The sequence below is a fragment of the Acanthochromis polyacanthus genome, chromosome 2 (assembly GCF_021347895.1).
Source record: "Acanthochromis polyacanthus isolate Apoly-LR-REF ecotype Palm Island chromosome 2, KAUST_Apoly_ChrSc, whole genome shotgun sequence".
Lineage (NCBI taxonomy): Eukaryota > Metazoa > Chordata > Actinopteri > Pomacentridae > Acanthochromis > Acanthochromis polyacanthus.
In genome coordinates this window covers 30,600,371-30,613,361 of record NC_067114.1, presented here as the reverse complement: position 1 = coordinate 30,613,361, position 12,991 = coordinate 30,600,371, and positions in this window count along the sequence as shown.

Below are 12,991 nucleotides of genomic sequence, written 5' to 3'. Positions count from 1 at the left end.
GGTGATCTGCACAGTAATTCTTCAGTTTTATTTTAAGATTCTGGGCTATCAGTGATATTGCATTGTTTACAAAGTGGTAGAGTTTCTTTCCACATTTTATAGAAGTTATACGAACATCTGCTCTCCATTCCTGCTCCGTCCTGCTCACCTCCTGACCTCCTCATAACAGGAAGTCAGACTCAGCAGCTTTTTTAGCAGCTTCAGCTTCTTCTTCTTCTTCTTCTTATCACTATAACAAAACACATTTTGCAAACATGCATGTAAAGTTCAACAGTTGTGTGAGTGAACTGACTCCCACCAAGAGAAAAGAGAACTCAAACCTTAAATGACCTTTTAGTTATGGATTGTAGGGAAAAGGAAAAAGACAAGAAGCGTCACCTTTCATTTGTTAAAAAAAAAATCACTGATGCTTTAATTACAACTGAAATTTATTTGTAAGCAGGCTGATGCTTTATTCAAAATACTAAAGGACTTCTACATGCCTTTTCTCTCCTCCACACTCAGTGTCTGGAAAGTTCCCAGATTCTCACCATAAATCTGTTCAATTCCTGAAAGTAGTTCAACTAAATCAGCCTTGTTAGAACATGTCTGGAATCAAAGCAGTTTACACAGTGTTCCAAAAGTTGGTTCCCTCCACTGTACAACATGTTTTATTGATACCAAAATGGGTTCCACCTGGTCAGTCAGGTCCTGTTTGGTTGTTTGTCAGGTCTCAGGAGGCAAGTTTCTTACTTCACCAAAATGCATTACATCACAGCCAAATTTTTAAAGCGTTGTTACCAAGGCAGTCAGGGTGGAAAAACTCTTAGAATCTGAGATTTGTACACAAGCCATTGCTCATTGAAATGCAGGAAAAACTAAGCAGCAAGCTGAAGCCCTAGGCAGAAATATCTGCTGGGTGCAGAAATGTTGGCAAAGGGTCAACAAAGGAGGATCCTTCAAAGACTTAGCCAAAGATCTGATGAGAAAGGCCGAGGGAAAGAGACACCAGCCATGCCAGTGACTCAATCAGAGGCTGAAGAATCTTGGATAAGATGCTTCTCAGAGCTCTGAGCATCGTAATTTAACAGAAACTTTGGGGCTGAAAGCTTACAAGAGGCAACGTACCCCACGGCTCACCAAACTGCAGAAAGAGAAGACACTAACTTTACAAAGAAATCCATAACTCTGGAGAACTGGATTTTCTCTGATGAATGCCCTCTCTACTCTCTCTGATACCCAACAGCCAAAACCACCGTGATGAAAGTTAAAAAGTACCATCTGAGCAGTGAAATTCAGTGTCCATACTATGATTTGAGGGAACTATGTCCTGCAAGTGGAAGCTCTACTTTAAGAAAATAGGTTAAATGTAGAGTGAATGATTCTAATCTAACACACTTTTTTGCCAAACTGAGTGAATATGTCCTCCTCAAGAAGGTACGCCATGGGTGCTAAAGTAGAAACGTGCACGTCTCCCCCTGGGCTTGCACTATATTATCTTGTGTAAAGTTTAAAAAAGGAAATATCCACTGATTAGAATGCATGGACCCTTAGTGCACTGGGTTCATTGGAGAACACGGATTTGAGCAGCTTTTGAGTGTTTTTTGGTTGTTTGGCAACTGGCAAGCTCAGCAGTATCTCTACTGTAAATCTGACATGATCTTGAGAACAACTGCCCAAAAACTTCTGGATAATTTTGTTAAACTAGTTTTTCTAAACTCCTGTAAACTTCAGACCCACAGACAAAAACAAAACCTTTCCTTAAAGCGCCAACAATTACCCAGACTCCTCTTTAAAGGCGCTTTCAGTGACCTGAACACCCTGAGGATGGCGTGCATGTTTTGCACAGAGCAGCGCTTAAGCTCACTTAAAAGTAACAGACTGTAAAATGGCAGTAAAATGACCCCCACATCAGCATCAGCAAACACAGATTTACACAGCCAAGTCTAGTGGAGACATTCATGCTGCAGCTTCAGAACATCTGGAACTTGTCAACGAGGTCTGAGCTGAGCCAGGAGGGTTGTTTCGTAAAACCCACATTCACACAGCGAGTTCTCAACATGAGTCCCAGAACAGTCCAGGAGCACAGCGCTGCAGATGCTTCATGACAATCGATGCACGGGCTTTTTGGCAATCTGAATCATTATGTAAAGGCACAGGGGACTGAAAACAAAATGCTGAGCCTAATCATTGTTCAGCTGCAGATGTGAAATATCATCACCTTAATGGCCTGAAATCAAGCTTTCATTGGGCTACTTTTAACAAAACTTTTATTTTTTTCAGACCAAGCTGCAGAGACGTAACAAGCCAAAACATACAGGGGGAAAACAGAGTGTATTCAGCCAAGAATTCTGCAGGAGCGCCAATTTACTAATTAGAAGACAATTCTTTTTGTTTCCAGTAACAGTTTCAGTGAGGTTACAGTCTCTGCTGGGTGTGGGACGACCTTTCGCCATGTGTTCCTGGAAGAATGTTTCTGCACCCAGTAACAAAATATATTTGCGTGTGTGTGACTGGCTGCAAACACTTTTCCAAGCTGCTGATAACATTTAGTAGGAAAACAAACAACAGTAGGAGCACACAGCGGTGCTAAGACTTCCTTTACTCCACAGCTTCCTGCCAGATAGGAAACATTTAGAGGCCAACCATGCGCAAAGGGAGCTAAACAAGGGCAACAACAACAAACACAACTCATCTTCAGTCTGTGAAGGATAGCCAAACATGAAGCTGCTTCATTTCTTACAATTAAATATACCTACACCTGAAACTACAACAAACTACAGGTGCTCTCACTACTTGGTTTGGGATGAGGAATCTTCTGTAAAAGATCTTGTTCATAGCTGAGGAGATCAAACCCAGTCAGAGTCGAGTTCCTCTGAAACAACGGCAGGTAGGAGCCAAATATATCAGACTAAGTAACATATGCAGAGTAAAAAAGCGCTGTAAAGGTAGAAAATGTGTATAATAGTTGTGATGCAGCTATCCCAACCATGAACGCTGATAAACCCAAACCCAAAACAATCAACATCTAATTTATCATTTCAAAGAACACACTCAGAATTCATTTAGCCTTTCTTGAAGTACTTTAGTTCTATTCTTAGAACACACATTTAGTTTCTATGTGTTATGCCTTTTGCTTTAAGATGTTAAGAGTTTGATGACTGATGAGTCGGATGAGTTGTGTTTAGATATGTTGTTTGAATTTGATTTTCAGAAACTGTCATCAGAGCCAGAGTGAAACGTCTCTTTATTGAGGATCTCTGTTACTTTCTTCTTCTTTTTTTACCACAGAGTGGGTGTTCATTTCTGATAGAGAGGATCTTTGTTTTATACAACTGGGAAGAAAAACTTTGTGAGACAGTACGTTTGTTCTGTACTGTTGAACCTGGAGAAAACCAAAGTCTTTTTACCATTTGCCGATTACTGGCTTCAAGAAGACTCCATAAAGCTGATAAAAGGAAACCCGGCGTACGGAGTCTTTTTTGAAAGGTTCGCTGGCTGTATAACAGCACACAGGTACGTGTTGTGAGGACAGCACACTATGTTTAGCATGTTTTTTTTAAAGTTGCATTGATCTTTTCTTTGTGTTAGCGGTGCTGGTGTATCTGGTCTGCAGTGGTGGTAAAGAAAAGTGGCTCTTCTTTATTTTTGGCAGCGTAGACCCTGCAAGGCGTATTACTGCCCTCCACTGGTCTCTTCCTTAACTAGATCTTCTTCTTTTTCTTTTTTTTTACAAACAACAAATGTATTTCATTACAATGACATCAATTGAGACCACATTGCTCGTGTTTTTGCAGCCTTACTATTAGTACAGAATTCAATACATTCAAAATACATATCAATTTCTTTGCAAAAGACATAAAATAGAGGTTCCTTATTTCCAAATTTACATTTATGAATGAAGTATTTTGCTAAGAGTATAATAAGGTTCTAACTAGATCTTCTTGGACACTCCAGTTTCATGCAGGAACTGCAGTACTGCCTTAGGTATCATTTGATGGTTCTCATTATGGCCGAATAAAGAAGAAACACAGAAAACCTCCTCTCCTAGCTCTGACATTCTTGCAAACAGATGGCGTCTTTCTGTGTTATATCTATTGCATTGTAGGAACACGTGATGATCTGTTTCTGGATGCCCACACTGACATGACCTCGTGTCATGCTTTCCTACTGTGGCCAGATTCTGATTTAACCCACAGAGCTTCAGCCTGCACAACTTGAAGGAAAATGGCTCTAAGGAAGCCCCAGGTTTTAAAACCAGAGCTACCAGTCACACCATACCAAGTGCTGCCACTGCAAGAGGTGCACCAAGTTTATTTGGTTAAAATATTAGTTTATGTATTGGATTGGTGCTGGGGAATTACATATATTTTAGGATTGTTTATTATTATTATTATTATTGCGATTAAGTAAAATATATCCATCCATTCTTTATACACCGCTTTATCCTCACTAGGGTCATGGGGGGTGCTGGAGTCTATCCCAGCTGACTCGGGTGAAGGCAGGGGACACCCTGGACAGGTCACCAGTCTGTCACAGGGCAGTAATATATATATATATATATATATATATATATATACATTATGAGATCATTTGACCAGTGCAATTGATTTTCTCTGTTGTTTTGTTGGTTATAATCTCAGTTTAGTTCTGCCAGTTCTTCCAGTGTGTCCTTGTGCTTCACAATTAAGTCCATCATAGTAATAAAACACATCCTGTAATGCCCCGAAATAATAACATTGTAAAACTATTTCTCGATAACAATGGTTAAAATTCAAGATACGTTTCAAGCACTCCAGATTACATTAAAATGAAACATCTGAAGAAATAGAGACTAGGAATATGACTTGTCCTGGTCAGTGGTTTTACTCCAAACTGTATGTGAGCCATTTCCACCACCTACTTAGAAATAATTACAGTCATAATTGCCTTCTTGCTGCTCTTCCTGTAATTTACATCCCATCTGAAGCCAACTCGATCTCAGAATGTTTTTCCTTCTCCTGCATTCCACCAGCTCTGACTTTAAAAGTGAAATATATGAAGAAGATTGCAGTGGGATGTACCATAGTAATGTCACTGACAGCTCCTTTTGCTTCTTTGACACTGGGGAAGACCAAGGGCTCATTTTTTCCTTCAGTATGTCCATTACTGGTATTCAGCACAGTCGATCATTTTAATACCTGCAAAGCGTCATCTCTGCTGATGGATTCTTTGACAACATGATAACATTCATCAGCATGGTCAGCCAGTCAGCTGGCTGGCTACACTCACCATTTCTGAGCCACACAAGTGTCCAGACCACCAGAAAGGTAGAGATTCACCAGGCCATCATGGGCTCCAACGTTCTGTCCTGCTGGAAGACCTAAACCCTGTGGAGGAGGCACATTTAGGCATCTGAGCGCTCCTACATGTGCTATCTGCTGGGCACCAAGTAACAGGACAGAATGACAAACCTGGAGATCCTGGACAGAACAGGCCTGGAGAGCTTCAAGGCAAGAACTTCAAGAACTGCACTGGTCATCAGGATCTACAGGTCGTCTCACCAGTTTCTCTATGGGGCACTGGTGCAAGATGATCACATCCAAGGAGAGATTCAAGGACTCCGTTAAACCATGCCACACCTGCTGAAAAGGATGTGGAGAACCATGAAAACACAGACAGCAAACAAGGCCTTCACCACCTGTGCTGGAGTAAGATGATCTTCAGCTCTGCTGGTCTTCAGCATTGCTCTGACTTGACTGGATGTCATTTTCTGAAAATAGTGAGGAAGGAAACTAAAACACAATGGTAGGCGAAAGGGAGCTTATCAGAAGGGCAAGTACCTAAAAACTATTACAGTGTTGTGTTTTGTGAAATATCTTCTAACCTCAGTAACTAAATGTCAACTTGTATGATTTATCCTGAGCAGCAGGGGGCGCTAAACTGTCAACACTGTCTCCTGGGTGGATGATGATACTGTGGAATACTTTTCTGTTCTGGTGAGGTCCAGTTAGGCAGACCTTTACTGCATTACTGTGGAATTTCAAATAACACATTTCAGGTATTGTGACGTTACTATTTCCCAGAATGTTTTCTGGACTGGCATACATTTCACTAGAAATGTCACAGCCCCCTCTGTGCTGGATTTTCTGCAGCCTTTGTGTGAGGAGATGACTTGTGTGGACTCAGTCATAGCTGACTGATGAGCATGATCCGAACTGCCTGTCTTCTCGGTTGACTGACCTGAGCTCCAGAACTGCTCTCAGCCCTGGTTCTTCTTCCCGCCAACTGAGCTGGCTGACTGGACCACCACCCAGTTTCCTCCTCCAGTCAGACTGCAGCAATCACCACACCTCGGCTTTAAGTCTGCAGCCAGTTTTACAGTCAGGGCAGCTGAGATTTAATGTGAGTGGCTTGGTGCTGCTTGTATTTGTGTAAATATGTAAGTTTTGTTAGGAGCTCTGCAGCTGAATTATAAATTGACTGATTCCTCAGTCTGAGACACAACGTCAGGTCAGGCGGTGTTACCTGCTACTGGTACAACGTAACCCAGAACAACCTGCCGCATTGAAGCAATAGTAGGAGTGTTGTGAACACATACCAAGAGAAATTTACACAACCACAACACTACACAGTTTAACTAACTCACATGAGTTCCACTTAGTGACATGAATGAGGAAAAAGAAGAAAGTGCACAAAGCAAACAGATTCACTGTGAGAACATCTCACTCTGTTCCTCTGACAAATGAATGTTGAGTAAATGCAGATTGTAAGAGTTTTCTTGTATATTTAACATAATTCATTGTGATTTTCTTGTTCCAACATCATTTTGAAATGACAGGCCTTAAATGAATGCCTAAATTTGCTATCGCTTAGCTTGTTCATAGCAAATACCTTGAAATAAAACAACTGTCATTTAAAGTTGTCATTTTCCATATAACTGTCAAGTTGCACAATTTTTCCAAATACAAGACTTTATTTTATGAAAACATGAGTCGATCTTCTTTATACGGTGCAATAAATCTCGTGAAAACTGATGATCTCGTCCAAAAAACACATTTATTGTTGTCGTTCCTTTCTAAACTAACGGCCACCCCGGTGTCGTGGTAAAAGCTCAGATCAAACACCACAGACACCTTAATTCGTTAGCGTTGCTGTTTCTCTCTGCTTTGGGCCTCCATCCAGACCAGCAGAGTTTTTCTAATCGTGACCTCCACAGCAGTGTAAATCTAAAAGGGCTGTCTGGGTGTTGCAGGTTGTACAAAGAAAACAGAGCTTTGCAGCCACACTGTCACACTGATTACAAACCAGATCCAAACATGGCTTTCTTGAGGAATGAACCGACTGTATATTCGTTTGCCAAATGGCTTTTAAAGGACTCTGGGAGCATGAGGGGAAAAACTTGTCTGGACAGATGAGACTCAGCTTAGACTTTTGGCAGAACTTCAAGCCCTGGGTTTGTTGAACATCATGCACAGCTCATCACCTGGATAATACCATCCCTACACTGGAACACAAACAACGCTGGAGGGAATTCAGGACAAGGCCTGACTGTCTTTGCCAAAATCCAGTTTTTAACGCAACATGTGTGCTGTGAGACCTGAGAGGAGCGTTCATAGTGTTATGGGCTTAGAAAGTTCTCAGCCTGACTCAGAGATCAGACTCAGTCTGCTGCACCTGTGTGATTGAGCTCGGCTGTGTGTTGTTGCCAATCAGCTGGGCGGGGATATAAGGAGGGATCTCCCAGCTGCTCAGGTGGGTGTGGGTAGGCAGATGGGAAGGTTTGACACATCGGTCAGCATTCTTTTCAGAAACCAAAGTGTCTTTGTGACATTAATGCCCAGAACTCAGCAGTTCTTTCTTTTTGTTTTGGGGAATGTTATTTTCTTTTGAGGGGTTTCAGTTTTTGTTTTTTATCTACCACTTTTGGTAGGTTTAGTGGGGGATAGTGGTATTTAACCATACCCTATCCCCTTTTAGACCACAGACCCCATTTTCTGTTTGTTTGTGCAGTTTTTTCTTCATTTCACCCCTGAATAACCTTAGTTTATTTAATTTGTGTGAAACGTAACAATAGACACTTCTCATCCAGTCTGATGGAGTCTGAAAGAATCTCTCCAGGAAAATAGGCTAAACTTTCTAATTTTAGATGTGTAAAATTCTAACAACTTTTTCAGAATGTGTAATTAAGTGTGGCTGGATGGGGGGGGGTCGGTTTTATCATTTAAACTGAAACTAGGATAACACTTGCTTTGCAAAGTGTGTAAAACCTGCAGAAGTGTGAATTTATTCCCTGAAATGACTGTAAATAAAGTTTCTTCTTCATTGGCTTGGCATGTTCCCAGCAATAGGAGGGTTCCTGCTCCGGACATTTTAATACGAAGGCGGTATTTACCAAACAAGCCGGTAAGTTTGCTGTGGAAGGATGTTGCACAAAATTTTGTAATTGTAACAAGTTTTATATGGATGTAGTAAAAGTCAAGGAAAGGTAAACCGAGGTCACGAGTCAGAGACAGCACTGTGGGGTTGTGTTTAAGGGCCTGAGTACCTTCATGATGTCTTTCAGCGTTCTAGTTCCACACATTGTTGTTCTACTCTCCTGGTACCTCCTGGCAGGACAGATTTTTTTTTTTTTTTTCTCAGAATGAGGCAGGATCTTCACACGTCACGAGGCAAAAAACATTGCAGCTCTACAGATTAAGATCATAGTTGCCAAGTCTGCTTATTGTCAGAGACTTTGGGCTTGTTTTTCTGTAAAGTCACTTCAAATCTCATCAGTTGTAGGTTGCAGGTTTTTGGACTTGTTTTCTAAACTGTAGTCTCTTGTTAGGGTTTGCTTTTTTGCCTGTATGAGCCCGTCCTGATTCTCTCCAGTTCTCCACAGTAAAGCCAAGCATGTTAGTTTGTCCACTCCCTCGTTTCTTGGTTACCGCCCCCACCCACACTCAAAAACATGCACAACAACAACTGAGAGTCTGTCAGAGAGACAATGAGCGGGAAATAGTGGGGAACATGGCAAAAAAAATAGTAAAGAGTGGAGAAAGAGAATGCATTGAAAGACTGGTCGAGACCGGAGGTGGGAGATAACTCAAAGGCGTTTTGTCGATTTTACAAATGTGAGCTTCATGCTAACCATGTAGATTTAATACAGCATGCAAAAAGCACAAATAAACTCTACACGCTGGTAGAACAAGCGACCCATAATCAGCGGCCGTGGGTTCAGATCCACCCCTTTGCTGCAGGTCCTCTCCCTTCTTACCTGTCTCTCTCTCTCACTGTCAATAAAGACAAGTTCTAAAAAGAACTGAAACAGTCCATGAGGTTACAGGCATTAGTTTCACTGCTACAAAACAAACAAATGAGGTAAAGATGCCACTTATGCTGCCTGTCACACTGAATTATTCAAAGTATTTATGTTTACTGATGCTTTTTTTGTTTGTTTTAATCAGAGTTTAAAAATTTACGTTATTCAAAGTTTTTCTGCTTTTATGGCTATTTACTGCAAACAAAAATAGAAGTACGTATTTACACGGTTGTTCAGAAGCCTCTCATTTATAAAATGTGGTTTTCAGCTTTTGGGCTTCTGTTGGGCTTCTTTCCATAGAGCTGGTTTCTTGTTTCGATCACAAGATCTGGCAACCCTGCTGAAGATTTGTAGGTGTTTTCTGAAGTGCTGAGGAAAGCTGCTTGTATCCTGTTTGAGCAACTGGCAGTTTAAAGTGGACCATAAAAGAAGTGCTTTGGATCCTAGATTAGTGCAGGTTGCACTGAACAAAGGTTAGCTTCTCTGGGTGATTCAGAGCAAAAGAAAATAAAAGAGAAAAGATAAATCCATGAAAGGAAAGGCATCCAGAAGACTAAAACTCCAAACAAGAAGAGAAAGCAGCAGGAGCCTCTGGGCCACAGTCCCACAGGAGCAGCACTGCAGGCGGTTTTTTATTTGTACGGGAAAAAGTCCGGTCCCAGAGCACCAGAGAACCACAAATGAAGGTCAGAAAGCAGCTCGGCGGCTGCTGGTTAAGATTTGAATCTGAATAAGACTGGAGGGGATCCTAGCAACGGCTCAAGACAGCTGGATCAGGGTGGAGAGTGTTCATGAGAGTGAGCACCACTAGAGACATCGTGAACTTCCTGAAGGTTGTGCAACCCAGAACCATCTGGCAGTTTAAGTCCGTTCACAATGAGAATGTTTGAAGTTATTGACCTGTCCTAATGTGTGTTTGTTGGGGATAAGTTTGGGTGTTTTCTGCTTTGACTCCTTCCACATTGTCACTGACTCTGGCTGCAGCTGGAAGTAGAGAGAACCCAGAAATGATGTTTCGTCCAGTACAACACATTCCATAAATCATTAAAAAACAGATTTCACTTCATTGATTACTTATTTTATAAAAACTTAAAAAGAAAAATCTAAGCATTTTTCCAAGTGCTACCAAATGATCCCAATAGTAAAGAAAACACTTCCTGCAGTTCAGCCCAAGCCACCAAAAAGTCCCAAAATTTTTGTTTTACAGCTCTTGATTACAGCCAAGTTACTCGAGGTTTAGGCAGAACAGAACAGGTTTGGTTACCCCAAATGCTTTATTTTCTTAAAATCTTTAAATGTAACACAGTTTTGATGAAATACTGTAATTTCCAGACTATTGAGCACACCTGAATACAAGCTGCACCCACTAAATTTAAAAAGAAAGAGTTTTGTACACATATAAGCCACAGGTGTCCACATTGTAACAGGAGATATTTACAAAGATTTAAGCTGCTGCCTCACCATGGATTCATTGATGCCAAGCTAACAGCTCCATTTCCTTCAACAGGCAGACCAACTGCCTTTAGCTTAAAAGCTGCTTCATATGCATTTCTTGGTGTGTTTTCCATGATGGTGTGTACATGAAGTGCAAAATGACTGATTTGAAGAATTATGTGTGCATGTGTTTCATTTAATTCTAACAGTTTCATTGAGCCACTGTGACCTGTTCAGTAATTTCATTCTGATGCAACGAGGGCCACCCGAAGAAATGTATAGTTTAGCCACAGGTTCAAAGCATGTCCAGGAAGTACGGTATCTTGATTTTAAGCTTCAATTTGTTTCCCCCACCTTTCCACAGAGGCATAGTTCAGGGACCATCAGAAAGTCAAAAATCTGAAGATTCCTTCCATGTTTACAGTTTGGAGCTTGGAAATGTCACAGCTCAGGTTAGAACCCAGACACTTAGTACAGACAGAGGCAGAGGACAGGTTCAAAAACAAAGTTAATTTACAAAAACATAAATGTCTCCTTTATTGGGCTACATGAGAACTCTACACAGGTGAGAGGCCGTGTCCTTGTGAAGCATGTGGTAAACATTTCAAACATCAAACTTCATTTATAGAGCACTTTTCATACAAAGAGAGTAACACAAAGTGCTGTACAACATTTAAAAACAAAAAGACCCCTCCCTCCATATAGACAGACACACATGGAAAACACCTCCATTGGGCCGTCCACACTGGGAGGAGCTCCAGGCCATGCCCGCTGGAGGCGCTGGCACCCAGACCCCCCACCCCAACAGACACGGGGACCCCACACTGAGGTGGGGAGCCCCCCCACCAGCCGAGCCAAGGAGACCCGTGGCCAACACCCCCAGCAGCAGACCAGACACAGCCCCCAGTGTGGAAGACCCCACTGAGGAAACACTGGAGTTAAAAGAATAAAAAATAAAATACATAAATATATAAATAAGTAAAGCATGGAAAGTAGAAACAGTAAAATACATAAGATAATAAATAGGTAATAACATAAGAAGGCTTAAAAGGTCAGTTAAAAACCTGATTAAAAAGGTGAGTTTTTGACCTTCTTTTAAAAACATCAACATGTAATTATCAGGCCACATGAGAACTCACAGGTGAGGGGCCGTGTTCTTGTGGAAACGGTTGGACTAGTTTTGCTCCATGTGGCCGCTCGTCGTCATGAGACTTCACACAGGTGAGAAGCCATACTCCGAAACACCTGTGGAGAACAATGTAAGCATGCATCAGCACTGAAGAGTCACACAGGTGAGAAGTTTTAGTCCCGAGACATCATGGGAACCAAGCTTGAACACGTAAGAATTTAGCCTGGTTCAAAGATATTTCAGAAAAAAAACAAACAAAAAAACACCTACAGGCTGTGTTTAAACAATGATTGGTGTGAAAAAATATTCAGAACATTTCACCTTAAGTTGGTCCATGGGGAGTCGGTGTCTGATGACGCTGAGGATGGCTGACTGAGGTGGAGCCGACATTTGGGCAGAAGTCTGGGGAAAAGCCGGCGGCCGTGGCTCATCTCAGCAGGCAGAATCCACAACCACGGTCTAAGGTCTGGGTAGGAGCCAGAGACAGAAGCTGAATCCATTAGCCCAGTGGGAAACTATGGCAGAGGAGAACAGGATTAATTTGCAGCTGAAAACAAGTGACCAAAGAGCCAGAGACCTACTCACAGCTGAGGATATGAGCCGATGGTGAGGCAGGGACGAGCTGGGCTTTATTAGGAGCAGTGATGAGGAACAGGTGAGATGTTCCTGCAGCTGCTTCCAATAAAACCTGATCATCAGCAGCCAGCAGGACGGGAGGGACCGAGGGAGAGAGGGAGACACAGACTGGTAGAGAGGGAGAGAGGGGGAGACAGACTGGTAGAGAGGGAGAGAGGGGGAGACAGACTGGTAGAGAGAGAGAGAGGGGTAGACAGACTGGTAGAGAGGGAGAGAGGGGAGACAGACTGGCAGAGAGGGAGAGAGGGGGAGACAGACTGGTAGAGAGAGAGAGAGGGGTAGACAGACTGGTAGAAGAACTGGTAGAGAGAGAGAGAGGGGTAGACAGACTGGTAGAGAGGGAGAGAGGGGGAGACAGACTGGTCAGAATGAAGACTGGGAGAGAGAGAGAACGATACACAAATGGACATATCTGTCAAAACTGTAATATGACCTTCTGCAATATTCTAACTACAGCAGTATTTGTTAAATACAAAGTGTTTAATTATTTCACTTTTTTTCAAATTTTATTTATCCACTTTTTGTTTTGA